This window comes from Lathyrus oleraceus, chromosome 6 (genome assembly GCF_024323335.1).
Source record: "Lathyrus oleraceus cultivar Zhongwan6 chromosome 6, CAAS_Psat_ZW6_1.0, whole genome shotgun sequence".
Lineage (NCBI taxonomy): Eukaryota > Viridiplantae > Streptophyta > Magnoliopsida > Fabales > Fabaceae > Lathyrus > Lathyrus oleraceus.
In genome coordinates this window covers 17,300,788-17,317,817 of record NC_066584.1, presented here as the reverse complement: position 1 = coordinate 17,317,817, position 17,030 = coordinate 17,300,788, and the positions used below count along the sequence as shown (strand labels likewise).

The 17,030-nt window shown below is 37.3% G+C and overlaps 1 long non-coding RNA gene across 1 annotated transcript; it reads right to left on the bottom strand.

Annotated features, from left to right (window-relative positions):
* Positions 1 to 5,160: 5,160 nt before the first annotated feature.
* LOC127096977 (uncharacterized) lies at positions 5,161 to 7,347 on the bottom strand. Its single transcript, XR_007792891.1, has 2 exons — positions 6,846 to 7,347; positions 5,161 to 5,802 (listed from the first exon to the last, which is right to left on the bottom strand). It is a non-coding gene; the product is annotated as an uncharacterized LOC127096977 (long non-coding RNA).
* Positions 7,348 to 17,030: the final 9,683 nt, after the last annotated feature.

The following is a 17,030-nucleotide window of genomic DNA, read 5'->3' as shown; positions in this document are numbered from 1 at the left end:
TTTCGATGCCAAAGAAATAATATGTCATTAGGTGAGCGATTTATGATCGAAGGTAGGTAATGAGTAGTGAAAGATATGAATGATGCCCTAAGGCAAAGGAAGGAATAATTAGAAGTATGCTCGCCAAGGATTCGTATCCTTGTACCTACATATTCTCATTGTGCAATGAGAAAGTCAGAGCAATCATAGTTCGGAACCACGAGAAATAGAGAGAGACATACAGTGATGAAAAGTAAGACTTGTACCAACAAAAAGGTATTAAAAGATATTTATCCAAGCAACGGGGACTCACAAGACAAACCCAATTTCAAAGGTTAACTACCATGAAACCAAGAGAGAGAAACATTTGTCTAAGCGATGGAGGCTCATAAGACAAACACCAATTCAAGGAATGATTGCAGTACTGTATAGTACAAGGAATAGTATACCACTCGCTGGGGAAATAAATAGTTCAAGGTCAAATAAGGATAGTATCTTGGATCCAAGAAGGAGATAGACTCTGAATCAAATAGCAGGGTAGGCATTCACCAATATGTGGACTAGTAAGACCGTCACTATAAGGTAAAGCAAAAAAGAAAGACTGAATTAAGTGTTTGAGGTTGTAGCCCAAATAAATCTCAATTGAAGAGATGGATTGTCGTTAAGACATCCCAAAAGGATAGACAAGGAGTCCAAGGAGAAGTATAATTGATCTTGAAAAGATGGTATTGAGCGAATGATGAACGATTGATTGATAAATAGGGTAGCAATAGATAAGGTAGATCAATAAATAAGATAGCTCGCAAAGAATCTGGATTCTCCTGCCTACGTATCCTTATAGTGCAATAAGGAAATCAAAGCTTCCATAGTTCATCCCACTAGGGCTTAAAGCAAGAATGATTAGAGGCAAAAGAATGTGTTTGAATGATTAGAATTGAAACGATTGAAATGAATAGAATGATGAGTGAAGTAAGAGAATGAAGTGATAAGAGACTTGACAGTTGATTGATAAGAATCACACTAAAGCTTATGAATAAAGGTGAACACTTTGAATATTTGGGGCATACGCCCCATATGCAAAGTCGCTCTAGACGAGGATAGGAGAGACTCCATCTCGTTATTCTCTATTACTTAATACTCGTAGCGCATGATACTTCTCTTAACTGACAATTGGTTGGTGAAGAATCTTCATTAGTTGATCCTTGTGTTGATGTTGATTTTGTGTGAAGAAGACTTGGTAGTTTAATCGATTCGCATTGTATTAAAGTATATGAATAAGGGCGAACGCTTTGAATATTTGGGGCATACGCCTCATACACAAAGTCGCTCTAGACGAGGATAGGAGAGACTTCATCTCGTCATTCCCTATTACCTAAGGCTCATTTCATACAAATTGAATCTTATTTTCCAAGTGTTGACCTTTGATTTATCTTGTATAATCCGCTGCTTGGTGTGACTGAGGATGCCTTGATTTGGAGATCTTGGCTTGAGGCTTCGAGCTCCACAGCTTAAAATGAAAGTCTTATTTAAGTGACCAAGGGTCTTTTGGTCACTCAATTTAGAATGTGGGATTATACAAGTTCAAAGGATTTAATCAATCAAAATTGTTTTTGATCAATTTAATCATGGGTTTGTTTTGATTAGAAAACTAGGTTAGAACCTAATCTAATGGTTAGAATTAAATCAAACTAACCTAAGGGTACATGCCATGGTTAGTCAAAAATTCGATTAAAAGTCCATGTTAAAATTCCTATGGGAACATGTTATGGTTAAGATTCTAAGTTCAAGTTCTAGTTCTAAGGGAACATATTATTGGTAAGAATTGGTTAAAGTTTTATGCAAAATCCTAATCCTAGAGGAGGATGTGATTATATGAGTAAAATATCCAAAATTACAGGGTAAAATGGCCTTTTGTCAAATTTTATGGCTATTGAATCTAAAATTCTAATTATGAAAATTCTAATTAAACTCCTAATTGATCCCATTAACCTAAATTATATCAATCAAAGTTATCTAATTAACAACACAAAAGCAAATGAAACAAATAAAGTAGTGTGGCCTTTGCAAAACGGAGGTGTGTGCCTGGTTTGGATGTGCAGGAAAACAGAGGGCAAAGCATAGTCCAATATGCATGGGCTTCAGGTGCCAAAGCCCAATGTAGAATAATCCATTTTCAGCCAGGGGGTGCAGCAGAAAAATTGGAGCGAGATAGTACTGTATTGGGCTTAGACTGTGACAAGCCCCATCAGAAAATAAGCCCAAAGATTGGGAGTTGTGCATTGGAAAAAAACCAGAAAAAATTTGAATGTCTTTGCGCCTTTTTCCATGACAGTTCAGATTGCCGGTGCCCGAGCTCCACCGCGCCGGAAATCGCTTCCGGCGGTGATGACTACCGGAAATGAAAAACGGAAACACCTCCATCTTCGTCTCCACCTCCTGAACAAGAATCTAAGCTCCAAAATCTCCAATTCCTATCCTAAATCCAATAATGAGACCGAATCCTCAAGAACCCCTAAAAACTCAGATCTACAATACTCCTCCATGAGCAAGATTCGAAGCTCCTCGCGATAGGGGTTTGCAATAACATGGTGTAATATTCAGCCTAATAACCAAAAATTCAATAAAAAAGGGACCTACCTCCGAAGCTGGGAATTGCTCTGACGAGTGTTGATCGGAGAAGATAGAGACGAAAAATCACTTGTACAAATAGGTGAAGTATTACCATTCACTTCCTTTCGATTAGCTTGAGTTCCACCTCTTCTTCTTCAAAAAATATTGTAGTATGATGAGGTTAAGCTCACTCTTCTTGAAGCTTCAATGTGAAGCTTCAGTGGAATTTTGGGAATTTAGCTTTGAGTGTGAGAGGGAGAGGATTCAGAAAAAGATTGCAGAGAATTAAAGGTGATGAATGCAAAAGTGTAGCTAGAGAGTCGAGAAAAGTGAAGACCTCAAATGATGGTGAAGATGAGAATTTATAGGGATTAGGCTTGGGATTAATGAGGCTTGGAGTTAGGTAAATGAGGTCTGGAGTTAGTTGGGATGAACTCAGTGAGTTTAGGTGGTTAACTCGCTGAGTTGGAAGTTAGTTAATTGGTTAATTTAGTGGAAATGATGGTTTATGACTGGCTATTGCAGGTGAGAACTTGGATGAAATGAGGCTTTGATGTTGTCTAATGACATGTTATTTATTTGATTTAGGCATGGGTGATCTGTAACTGTAGGTTACTCATTATGTGGTTATGTTGTGCAAGAGTGATTGTGGGTTATGTTGTGTTTGTGCAAGTTGAAGTGTTTGTGAATTTGCTGCACTTGGTTTGCTGCAGAATCATTGTATTCACAATGCATGCGGTTGAAGCTTTATGAAGTACCAAACCTCAGAGTGTCGTCGAGTGCCCACGGTTCTCCCGGTGTTCATGCAGGTGCCTACTTGCCTTGGATTGCAAGCCATAGCTAACTTCAATGATGAAGGATCACGGTTCAACCCAAAAAGTTCCCTTCTCATATTAGTAGTGTAAAAATCCTGCAAAACAAGTTATGAGTCGACTCAAACAGGGAATGAGTCGACTCAAACAATGATTTTCCCAGGGTTGAGTCGACCTAGGTGTCGACCTGTCCGGACCCGTGACGAAATGATTGAAAGGAAAATTGGAAATGAGTCGATGCAAGGGACGGGTGAGTCGACTCAATCAGGAATTCCCAGAATTGAGTCAACCGGTGGGTCGACCTGTTTCGACCCGAGGGAACAAGGTTCAAATAAAGAAAAAGCATGAGTCGATGTAAAGAGTAAGTGAGTCAACTCACTCAAGTTTCCCAGTATTGAGTCGACCGGTGGGTCGACCTGTTCGGAACCAGGGGTTTTGTGCCGAGTCATGAGTCGACTCATAGGGCTAAAAACCTCCAAAAATGAGTTTTTTTCCAATGCAATACCTTTTTTGCACCCTTTTATGTGTGTAATGAATATTTTAGGGATAAAAATGAACGGAATTGACCAATTGAATGAAAATGACTCGACTTAATACATGAACATGACCACAAATCAAACCCGAGATTTATATCCGACTCACGAAAGTGGGGAACATGGCCATATGGACCAAGCAATAACGGTATGACAATGATTAAGCGAATGAACGAAGGTGGTTGAAAGTTACGAGACCAAGGACTTAGATTATGACCAAAAGACTCAAACACAGGATGCTGAGTACGACACACTGAGATTAGGATTTTGGAAGCCTATGTACCTTGGTGCAAGTCCAAACCAAGCGTTCCTAGTCATTGCGCAAACAAGCCAAAGCCCTGCAAGTCAAACACTTGAAATCCATGGTAATGAATGATGCTTATGCACGAGTTATTAATGTATGCAATTGAACCCTAGTCAACTGGTTAGATGGAAATATGAAGAAAAGGGGATGACAAATTTTGGGGTACAACACTCTCAAACTCTAATTCTTTGATGATTTGGTTATGAGGCCTCATGGATACTCCTTGGGCCTTGTGTTGACTATCTAAACCCTAGTTGACGGATCATACATTGGATATTTTCTTGTGAAGCATCTTGATTAATTTAAAGACCTTGATTGAATGAGTATGCTTCATGAAAACCCTAATCAAGGGGGATGTGGTCCCATGCCCTTGTGGGTGGCCTCATAACCCTAATTTCATCTGATTATTCCTTTGTGGCTTGATTCTTTTGCTTGGTCAAGGTTCATTCAATAACATTTTGTGCATGGTCATTCATGTTGGTTTATTGCTCTTGATCCCATAGGCTTCACGCCCCCACATGTACATCATATGCTTGTGTCCTTGGGTGTGTGCCTAAGTACATGTTGTGGTCTTTCATCTGGGTCACCATCATACCTAGTGTCTTACTCATGTCTTGCCTAGGCCCATTTCATCTGGCCATTTCAAGGGCATGATTCATGCATGATTTGTGCATTTTGCATCCATTAGTTTGGTCATTCCCAATTGACATTCATTGGCTTATACTAGCATGGTTCATGCATGTCCATGTTTTTCATCATTCAATACATTTCAAGCATATTGTGATTCAATTCAAGTTATATTCATGTTCAAGTTAGTTCACGATTCATCCATTCATTCAAATGTATATACAATCCATTTCAAGTCAATGCATTTAATGTTCATCAATTAATATCAAATCATTTCATTCAAATTCCATACAAATTTTCAAAAAAGCATAAATTTCCATTCATAAACCATAAAAGTGTCCATTACATGAGAAAATACAAGAAATGACAATTTTGACCAAATGTTGACTTTGGTCAACAATTGACTTTTTGGTGAACTTTGACCAAAGCCAACCCAATCCAAAAAAAAGTCTTAAAACCCTAAAATCCCATACTAATCCTAATCCTAATCTATAAATCCCCTTTTGACCTTTTGGCTTGCCTTTTATGCATTTTTGCTCCAAAATTCCAACTTGCTACCATCATGTCTTAGGCCATGTCCAACCAATGCCAAGTGCAAAACCAGTTACATCCCAATGACCTGCAACCATCAACCCAAGCATACAGGCCAACTATACACTACATTTCTCAAACATTTCCTGACACATGTGACAAAGCAATGCATCATGCCTTTGAATCTTCCAAGTTAGAATGTGACTTTATGCTGCAAACTAGGAGCTTACACCCTAGACAATTCAATCCACAAGTCATCCAAACATTGCCAAGCAAGGCCTAGCTAACTTGACAAGAACTATGCAGAATTATCTTGGCTTTGAATGTACCATGGCATGAGTAATCTACTCCCAAACCTGGCATTTGCAACAACATACTACAAAGCCAATTTAAGACCTGCATCAACCTACATATGAAAATGGAATATACTTGATGTAACCCGCAACATGCCATGATTTTGATGCAAGTAGACCATCATGCAACACACTATAAACCTACACCAGCCTTCCATATATGATGCAATATACCATGTGCCATGACTCTGCTAACATCAGACCTCCAAAATAACAACGTTGGGCAATAAGGGATGATTAGCAGAATCAGGTCATCATGATGATGCAACAACAGGCTTCAGTATGACAAGCATTTAAATCAGATTCCAAAACAACACTACATGGTAGGCTTGCTTATCATAATAGCTACAATAATATTTCTAGGCAAAGCAACATTACATTGCATCGTCATGCTCAGAAAAGCATAAACAGGTCTGTCAGCTAATAGCAAGCAATGAATGTCAAGCAAATCACATTAACATGTCATGACCAAGCTAACTAATTTCTAACAATTCTTTTAACTCCTCCAAACACCAGTTACATTAACTGTCATTCATAATTGCATTAATTATGTATCAACCAATCAAATGATTAAACCATAACTAACTTGCATTTAACTAATTTCAACATTACTTAATTGAACCGAGCTTAAACATTCCACTAATAGAATTTTGCATTTTCATTGCATTTCGAATTTCAATCTAATTTCTAACTAACTAAATGACATTTCAGCTACATTTACATTTCATTTCCTAACTGAATCTGAGATTCTAATTCTATAAGTATCAATCACTCCTTAATCTCAGATTCAGAAATCATTTTCTTACCACTCTTATATTTTTTAGCTTCATTTTTCTCTTACATTCCTTCACCAATCCCTTACTCAGAGCTCAGATTCCATAACCTTTGAAGCTTCATATTAAAGCTTCAATTCGGTTGAGCTAGACCTTACATCTCTTACACTCCTTCACCAATCCCTCACTCAGAGCTCAGATTCCATAACCATTGAAGCTTCAATTCAGTTAAGCTAGACCTTACATCTCACTGATTCACTCTCGAAAGAAAGAGAAGAGGAAGAAGTTGGGAGCTCGGGATTAAGAAGAAAAGGAATTTGTACCTGGAATTATTCAGCATCGGCGTTGCTCCGATCTTGACCTTCTTCTTCGACAGGTGAGTCTAATTTTTGCAACCGTTTGAGGCATCATTGGTACCATAATGTAAAGTGAGGCAATGGGAATTAAAGCCCTAACCTCTAAGGCTTTGGTTCCGAGTCTTGAGAATTTAATTTTGATTTCCTAAGTTTAGGGTTCTTGTCGAAATTAACTTCGATTCGTGGCTTTGAGGAAAGGGCAGGAAAATTGGAGTAGATATTTGGAATTAGGAGAAGGAGAGGATCCGAATGATGTGTGTGTTCCTCATTTTGGTTGTCACCTCCACCATAAGCGATTTCAGGCGCGATGGACCCTAGTGGAGGGTGGCATGAGGTTGTTAGAATGAGTTTCTGAACACGGTGCATTTCATTTTCGTTTTTGAACTCTCCAAGGCAATTCCCCCACGTGCATGCTGACTCAATTCCGCATGTGCTCAACTCTTTTTCTTATTGCCAAGTTTATCATGGGCTCATGGACATGGGCCCAAGTTGATTTTCATTATCATCACCCTGGATCCAGTTTCCACCCCATCTCGCCAAAGGCAAGTTTACATTGGGCTTTGTCATATATCCCAAGTGCATTTTGGCTATTGGAACCCATGTACTGGGGCCTTACCCCCCAGAATTGGCCTATTACATTTATTTTATTTCTTGTATTTTCATTTGATTAGTTTTGTTATATTTTCTTAATTGTTAATTAATTAGAATAATTAGGAATTTAGTTAGATTAATATGATAGATGTTTTAGAATTTAACTAAAAATAGGATTTTAATTTTAAATTAGAATTAATTGTTCTAAGTAGAAATAATTAGAGCAACTGATTTTAATTGGAATTTTAATTCCATAATTTTCTTTCATATGATGTGACAATTTTAACCCTAGGGTTTATTAGTAGATTTCATGTTCCCCTTAAATTGGGGCTTGGTTTAGATTAATTGATAATTTTTAATCAATTTCTTTGTGTGATATTAGATAGATGATTAACTTGATCCTAATTGTGGCATGATCCCCTAATTAGGATTTTTACATGTTATTAACCTTTAGATTAGGTTGTACATGATTAAACATAATTCTCAATTTAATCCAAACTCTTTGATTTAAGTTGATGAAAAGAAATTTTGATTAACTAAACCCTTTGATTCATGTATAATCCCACTGTCTCTTCTAGTGATCAAAAGTCCTTTGATCACTTGATAAGAATATTTTTGTAAGTTGTGGATCTCAAGGCCTCAAGTTCAGACTTTCATGCAAGGCATCCCAGACAATTCGAGCAGTGGACTATACAAGACATATCAAATGTGTTTCTTCAAGAGCTTGTCAATCAGGATTCAGATTGTGTGACATAAGCCTTAAGAAATAGGGAATGAATGAGAGTGGATAATTCCATTAACTCATTCTGAATATCCTTGGGTATGAGACAAATGACCCAGTTGCTCAGCGTATTCACCCATATTCATAGACTTTAACACAATTAAAATCACGTGACTATCAAGTCTCCTTTCAAAGCAACAGTGCAATAATCAGAGGTCTCCATCAACAACTTATCAATCGTGATTCAAGTTGTATGCCATGAGCCTTAAGTAACAAAGAATGATGAGAGTGGGGAATTCCTATCCCTGTCTAGGGTATCCTTGGGCACGAGACGAATGACTAGTTGCTCAAGGTATACTATTCACCTTTGTTCATAGAATTTAGTGCAATTTGAATCAAGTGATTGATAAAGTCTTCATCACCATAAGGAGCAGCAAAGATTCTTCTTCAACAACTTGAAAGTTATGATGAGAATCAAATGCCACGAGCCTTAAGTAATAAAGAATGAATGAGAATGGAGAATTCTATTAACTCATTATGAATATCTTTAGGTACGAGACAAATTACCTAGTTGCTCATCATATTCACCTTTACTCGTAGACTTTAATATGGTTCATATCCAATGACTGCCAAATCTTCTTCATCCTCTATTATCATATGCCATACATCTTGCCTCAGTCTCTGAATATCAGTCTTAGTATGCTGAACTACGAAAGCTATAACTTTCTCATTGCACGGTGAGAATACATAGGCACGAGGATTCAGATTCTCCGCGAGTAACCTTATTTATTATTTATCCATTCATCAATCAAAACCATCTTTTGAGATTAAATACATTCTTCCTTGGATTCCATGCACATCCTTTTAGGATGATATATCAGCAATCCACCTTGTGAACCAAGAGTTGTTTAACTACAAAACCAAACACTTAATCCTCTTTGTTTTTGGCTATACCATATAGTGGCGAACGTTCCGGCTACCCACATATCGGTTAACGCCAGTTTTACTCTTGGGTTAAGAGTTCATTCCTTCTTAGATCCAATATACCATTCTTCTTTGATTTTAAATTGTTTATTCCCTACAGTGATATATTGTTCCTTGTACCCAAACAACGCTTTCCTTTGGGCCCCGTACATACCCTTTTAGGACGATATAGCGGCAACCCACCTTGTGAGCCAAGAGCTATTTGGCTACGAAACCAAACACTTTATTCCTTATTTTTTTTTGCCAATACGCCTATTTACTCTTCAGTTCGAAGTTCATTTACCTTAATGGGTTCTTATGCCACCATTTTTTGTTGGTTTAAGTTATACTTTTCATCACTTTCAATCTCTTTCCTTTGTTCTCGTGGTTCCACGAACTACGATGCTCTGACTTTCTCATTGTGAAATAAGAATACATAGACACAAGACATTAAACCCTTGGCGAGCACAATCCTAATTATCCTTCCGCCTTATGGAACCATTCATATCATTCATGAATCATTATCTACCTTCAATCGTTGAACCATTCACTTCATGTGATATATTGTTATCTTTGAGCCAAACACACTATCTCTTTGAACTTCATCTTGTGTTTGCTTGTGAACCAAGAGTTGTTTGTGCTATAAAACCAAACACCTAATTCTCTTTGTTTCCAGTCGTACCATATAGTGGCGAATGCTCAGGCTACCCACATATTAGTTAATGTCACTTTTACTCTTGGATTCAGATTTCATCCCTTTTTGGCAAATAACATAATTCTTTAGTTCAAACCATATTTGTTATCACTCTTATTTTCATCTCCTACCATTAGTTCTATGAAATATAGAGCTCTGAATTCTTTATTGCACTATAAGGATATGTTTGCATGAGGACCCTAATCCTCTCCGAGCACTTTATCTATTTTATTTTCCTTTCCCTTTATTATTTCGCGAGTAGTCTTTAGATGTAACACCCATTCGAGCAAGAACAATCAAAACGGTTCCCATTGAGTACAACAGATGTTAGGGGTGCTAATACCTTCCCCTTGCATAACCAACTTCTTTACCCAGTTATCTCTTCCCCCCAGGTTTTATCGATGTTTTCCCTTTTGTTTGGGAATAAATAAAGATCGACGATGACTTTGTTGTATGTTCGAGCGTGCGATGTGTTCGAGTATATTTCCGCTAGCTTCAATACTATGTTATGAACCATATGCATGATATTTCCACCTAAGGCATTACAAATGGGTGGACCAAGCGTAAGGTATTAGCTTAATCCATATACATGTAATTTATGTATATTTCTTAAGTCAATGTTGTTGTTGTTAGCTTACCATAATTTTTCTTCTTCTAATTATAAGAGTTTAGCGATAAAACACCATTCTCACAATAAGATATAGATGATATATGGTCAATTTGGACTGATGTCTTCTTATCTTGTCATAGATTTCAACAACAATAGTTTTCTTTTGTTATAAGTTGAATTTGTACATATAGAGGTTTTGACATTTTCATGTGCAAAAATTTAACTTTTGTATTATGTGTTGATGACAACAATGTAAATTTCTACATTAGGTTTTGCCACAATGTAAATTTGTAATTTTGTATGAAAAGGAATACCAATTTTGTCATTTGTTTCTGATTTGGTATTCTGTGTTAATTTGGTATTCTATAACAATTCTATAGTTTTTGTGTGTGTACAAAATGATACAGACCTGCCAGTAAAATGAGAATCAACACAAATTTATATAAAAAAAGTTCATTAAGCCCCCCGGTTAAAGTAAAAAATCAACATATAAACTTAGCTTATTGTCTCAGTTATTGAATAAAACTGAGAGGTATGTTGCGCGCGCTAGTTAGTTTTAAAAATATGTCATTCATAGGGATCTAACCATTGACCTTTTGTATTTTAACCTCAACTTTATAAAAATCGAGGAATAAAGTTCCCACTTTTCATGTCACCCTTCGTTACCTCGACATTATAACCGAGGTGAATTCTATTTCACGTCCGACATGACCTGTGTTATTTGTAGTAATGAATAAGTTGAATAATGAGCAAAAGCCAAGATAAAATATGGAAGAAGACAACAAAAATAATCAAGAGGAAGAAATTTTGGACTTATAGAAAATTTGAAGAAAAAGGAAGAAAAGAATACATTTTGCCTCTGTTTTATCATGGCCATGATATTGACATTATGGGTCCGATGACGTCACATCGCAGTCACGATGGATACCAGTGCGAGCGTGATGCTGCATTTTCTTGACATGCTTTTAGCAACTTTAAAAGGAGATTTTGGCTACTTTTTTCAAGGATTCCAAATTTAAGAGAGAAAGTGATAGTTAGGCCGTGACAAACTTATGAGGGTGTGGGCAGGAGCAGCTGCACCCCTCACTTTTTAATTTTTTTTATATACCAAAACGACTTCGACTTGGACTTAATTAAAAAAAACTAAATCAAAACTAATTTCATACGCTACCTCTGTTTTTCCAATGTTTCAGTTTCACAAGTAAAACAAAAGAAAACTTGTCCTCTTCTTCTTTTGCCATAAATCACAAACCAAGCTACCACCACACACCATACATTACTTCTATTGCGCAACAACGGCAGCAACGTCAGTAACAACATTGTTTGTTAATAGCTTCAACGGTTATAGCGACAACATTTTTGTTCACGACTATAAATTTAATAATAGCTTCGACAACGATTTTGACAGTGACTTCGACGACTTTGTTCATAATTTGTTCATTGATTTATTCTTATTTGTATTGATGATTAACTGATTTATTCTTAAAATTTATGTGTTTATTCTATGTTTATCATGAAATGAAATCATTTATAATCATATGCCAAAACTTTCTAGCGGTACATCATAATTGTTGAATTGTAATTCCTTGTGTCGAAGCAGGTTGCTCGACAGAATAAGGAAGTGTCGAACCACGTAGTATGTTAAGTTGTGTTAGTGTGTCGAAGTGTCGAAGTATGTTGCCTCACAAAGGATTTTGACTTACGCGTATTTTAGGAGTGTTAGCTATTTTGGGCTTTTATAGTTTTAGGCATTGACTTGAGGTCCAAGTTAACCTAAATCTATAAATAGAGGGAGTAACCCTTATTCTTGTAATGAAGTGAATATAGTATTCATAACATTGTATTCACAGTATTTTGCAGTTGCAAAGTGAATAAGAAGTTTTCCACAGTTTGTGGTCAGAGAGAAACTATGCAGAATTTAATTCCTCTTCTCCTTCATCGTTCTTTACATTCTTTCTTTCTCCATTGTTCTTCTTTTTCATTACTATTGTGTGGTTAATAACAATCTTGTTCATCAAGATTGATTGAAATTCTCCATAGGTTTTGGGGGATTTCCAACATCTAGTATCAAGAGCTCCAGTTTAATCGATTCGTGGGAAGAAAATCACCATGGCAACGAATAATCCAAATGGGGATTTTCCAGCAAATCTTCTGATTTTCAAGAACAACAATTAGGAGAGTTAGTGCAAGCAGATAAAGGTTATGTTCTATTATCAAGATCTTTGGGATCTTGTGAAGGAAGGAGTAGCAACGCTTGTAGAAGTCGCGACAAATCAAGAAAAGGCTGCACATAAAGAATTGAAGAAGAAAGATTATAAAGCTCTCTTTATAATCCATTAATATGTTGATGTAGATAACTTTGAAAAGGTTAGTGATGCAGAGTCAGCGAAAGAAGCATCGGAAATTTTAGAGAAATCGTTTGGAGGCGCAGAGAAGGTGAAAGAGGTGAGGTTACAAACTCACAAAAGAATGTATGAATTGCTTCAGATGGAAGACAATGAAAGGATAACTGATTTCTTCACCAAGTTTATGAAACGGGTGAATCAAAACAGGGTATGTGGAGAAGTGTTGACATCAAGATCTGTTGTTGGAAAGATCTTGAGATCATTGAATCCAAAGTCCGACCACGTGGTAGTAGCCATAAAAGAGTCGAGAGATTTGTTAAAACTGACAGAGGAAGAGCTTCAAGGGATGCTTGAATCTCAATAACAAAGAATGGATGAAAGAGCTGCAGGAAAGTCGAAGAGTGATTTGGCTTTGCATGCTCAATCAACAAAATAAAGAAAAGGAAAATGAAGTTGGAATGGAGACAAAGGCATAGGAGGTTACAACAATTCGACTGGTCAAAATCAACAAGAAGGAAATTGGTTGAATCAGAGAAAACCCTGGAACCAAGGAAACCAAATAGGCGATGTTGCAAGTAGAGGAAGAGGTGGTGGTCAAAAGCCAAAAAAGAGTCACATTCAGTGTTACAATTATCAAAGGTATGGTCACTATTCTAGTGATTGTCCAGAAAAGCATAAGAATCAATAAACTTATGCAATGTTGGCGAAACACGAAGAAGAAGATACGTCGATGATGGTTACAACAAGAGAAGAAGAGAGATTCAAGGGCCAGTGGTACTTGGACTAAGGATGCTCATCACACATGTCTGGAAGAAAAGATTGGTTTGTCAACATAAAGCCCTCAATGAATAACATGGTGAAATTTGCAAATGACAACACTCTAGAAGCTGAAGGTGTTGGTGATGTTATGATTATGAGGAAATATGGCAAGAGGTCAGTAATTTTAAATGTTTGTACATACCAGGCATGAAGAGTAATTTGCTCATCATAGGGCAGTTGGTCGAAAAGAACTACAATGTGTCGATCAAAGACAAGATGATGGGAGTTCTCGACTCAAATGGAAGGTTGATCTTGAAGGCTCCAATGTCTCATAATAGAACCTTCAAGATTGAGCTTAATGTGATGGAGCATAAGTGCCTTGCTATAGCAGCCAACAAAGATGAATGGATATGGCATTATAGACTTGGCCATCTCAATTTCAAAGACATCAGAGATTTGAAGAGAAAAAATATGGTTTCAGGATTACCAGAAATCGACATTCCAAACGAAGTGTGTGAAGAATGTGTACAGGCGAAGCAGCATAAAAACAACTTCAGTAAGGATGCAGCAAGCAGGTCGAAGGCAATTCTTGAAGTCATATACTCTGATGTATCTGGCCCTCTCCAGGTGGATTCGATTGAAGATAACAAATACTTTGTTACATTTATAGATGATTTTAGTCAAAAACTATGGTCTTACCTGATCCATAAGAAAAGTGAAGTGATCGAGGTATTTTCCAAGTTTAAATTTATGGTCAAAAGACATAGCGGTCGAAATATCAAGATTTTGAGAACTGATGGTGGTGGAGAATATGTGTCGAAAGATTTCGATGCATTATATGTGAAAGAAGGGATTTGCATGAGGTGGTGCCACCCTACACTCCACATCAGAATGGAGTCGCATAAAGGAAGAATAGAACCATTATGAATATGGTTAGAAGTATGTTGAAAGGCAAGCATCTACCCAAAGAATTATGGGGAGAAGTTGTGTTGACTGCGACATATATCCTGAATAGATCTTCGACGAATAAGCTAGAAGGAATCATGCGAGAAGAATGTTGGTCTGGTGTTAAGCCTACCTTGATTCATCTAAGGGTTTTTAGATCTATAGCACATAGACATGTGCCATATCAGTTAAGAAGAAAACTTGATGACAAGTCGAGTCAGATGATCCTGATAGGATATCATTCGACTAGAGGATACAAGTTGTTTGACCTAGTGAATAAGCAAGTGGTGATCAACAGGGACGTGGTCATAGCTGAGCTTAAGGAGTGGGATTGGACTGAGAATGTAAAGTCAGAGGTGAATCAAGCACAAGCATACCTCAAAGAACAAGACACATGCCTGCAAGGTTGCAAGAATGTGTGATTACATCAGATGATGTGGTCAATGAAGAAGGTGAACTGGTACATTATGCTTTCTATGCAAATGTCGAACCTGTCAATGCAGCTGAGGTATTGAAAGATTCAAAGTGGATGAAAGCAATGGAAGAAGAACTGAAGTCAATCGTAGTCAACAACACTTTGTCACTTGTCAAATTTCCCCAAGACAAGAAGGCAATCAATGTGAAGTGGGTATACAAGGTGAAGTTGAATCCCAAAGGAGAAGTGACTGGACACAAGGCGAGACTTGTGGCGAAAGGATTTTTTCAAAAAGAAGGAATCGACTTCGATGAAGTTTTTGCACCTGTTGCTATGATCGAAATAATCAGGTTGGTTGTTGGTCTAGAAAACATGAACACCTGGCAGATGTGTCAGATGGATGTGAAATGTGAATTCCTTAATGTCCTCTTAGAAGAAGAAGTTTATGTTGCATAACCAGTTGGGTTTGTGAAACATGGTGAAGAAAGAAAGGTGTACAGGCTGTATAAAGCCCTGTACAAACTTAAATAAGCTCCAAGAGCTTGGAACAAGAAGATAGATAGCTTTCTAAGGGAGAAGGAATTTATGAAGTGGACAAGTGAACATGGAGTATATGTAATAAGAAGCAAGAATGTATTGCTTATACTATATGTCTATGTCGATGACCTGTTGATAACAGGTAGCTGCAAGAAGGAGAACAAAGACTTCAAAGGTGATCTTAACAAGGAATTCAAAATGTCAGATCTGGGTGACATTTCATATTTCCTTGGCATCGAATTCTACGAGAGTGGTAGAGGTTTGATGATGCACCAAAGAAGGTATGTAGGAGAAATACTCAAGAGATTTGAGATGCAAGATTGCAACCTAACTTCGACTCCAGCTGAGCCCAGACTACAACTGTCGAAAGATTTAGATGAAGATGATGTCGACCTAACACAATATAGAAGACTTATTGGGTCACTTCGATACCGTTGTCACACAAGGCCTGACTTAGCATACAGTGTGTGTATGGCGAGTAGGTTCATGCAGAAGCCAAAGGTATCACATCTAGCAGCGGCGAAGAGGATACTAAGGTATTTGAAAGGAACTCTCGACTATGGCATTTTGTTTCATGTAACTGATGAAGGAAAAATGCAAATAAGTGGGATACACCGACTCAAGTTGGTGTAGTGATGCTGAGGATCGAAAATCTACAGCTGGCTATGTGTTTATGCTAGGTGGTGCACCAGTTGCTTGGAGTTCGAGAAAAGATCCAGTAGTGGCATTATCATCGTGCGAAGCAAAATACATAGCTGCTTCTCTTTGTGCATGTCAAGCAACATGGATGGTGAATCTGGTCGAAGATATAACAGTGAAGAGTCATGGAGCAATTACCATAAGGATCGAAAACATGTCAACTATCAATCTGGCGAAGAATCCGATAGCACATGGTCGAAGCAAGCACATCGAAATGAGGTTCCATTATCTTTGAGAGCAGGTAGCAGATTGGAAGATGAATGTGGAACACTGTAGAACTGAGAATCAGATTGCAGACATCATGACAAATGGAGTGCATGTCGAAGTGTTCAGGATACTAAGAGCTATGATGAATGTAGATAGCTTAGACACAATGAATTAGATGGTGTGTTGAATTGTAATTCCTTGTGTCGAAGAAGATTGCTCGACAGAACAAGGAAGTGTTGAACCACCTAGTATGTTAAGTTGTGTTAGTGTGTCGAAGTGTCGAAGCATGTTGCCTCACCCAGTATTTTGACTTATGCCTATTTTAGTAGTGTTAGCTATTTTGGGTTTTTATAGTTTTGGACTTTGACTTGAGGTCCAAGTTAACCTAAATCTATAAATAGATGGAGTAACCCTTATTCTTGTAATGAAGTGAAAAGAGTATTCATAACATTGTATTCATATTATTTTACAGTTGCAAGGTCAATAAGAAGTTTTGCACACTTTATGGGCAGAGAGAAACTTTGCAGAATTTAATTCCTCTTCTCCTTCATCGTTATTTACACTCTTTCTTTCTCCATTGTTCTTCTTTTTTCATTGCTATTGTGTGAGTAATAACAATCTTGTTCATCAAGATTAATTAAAATTCTCCATAGCATTTGGGGGATT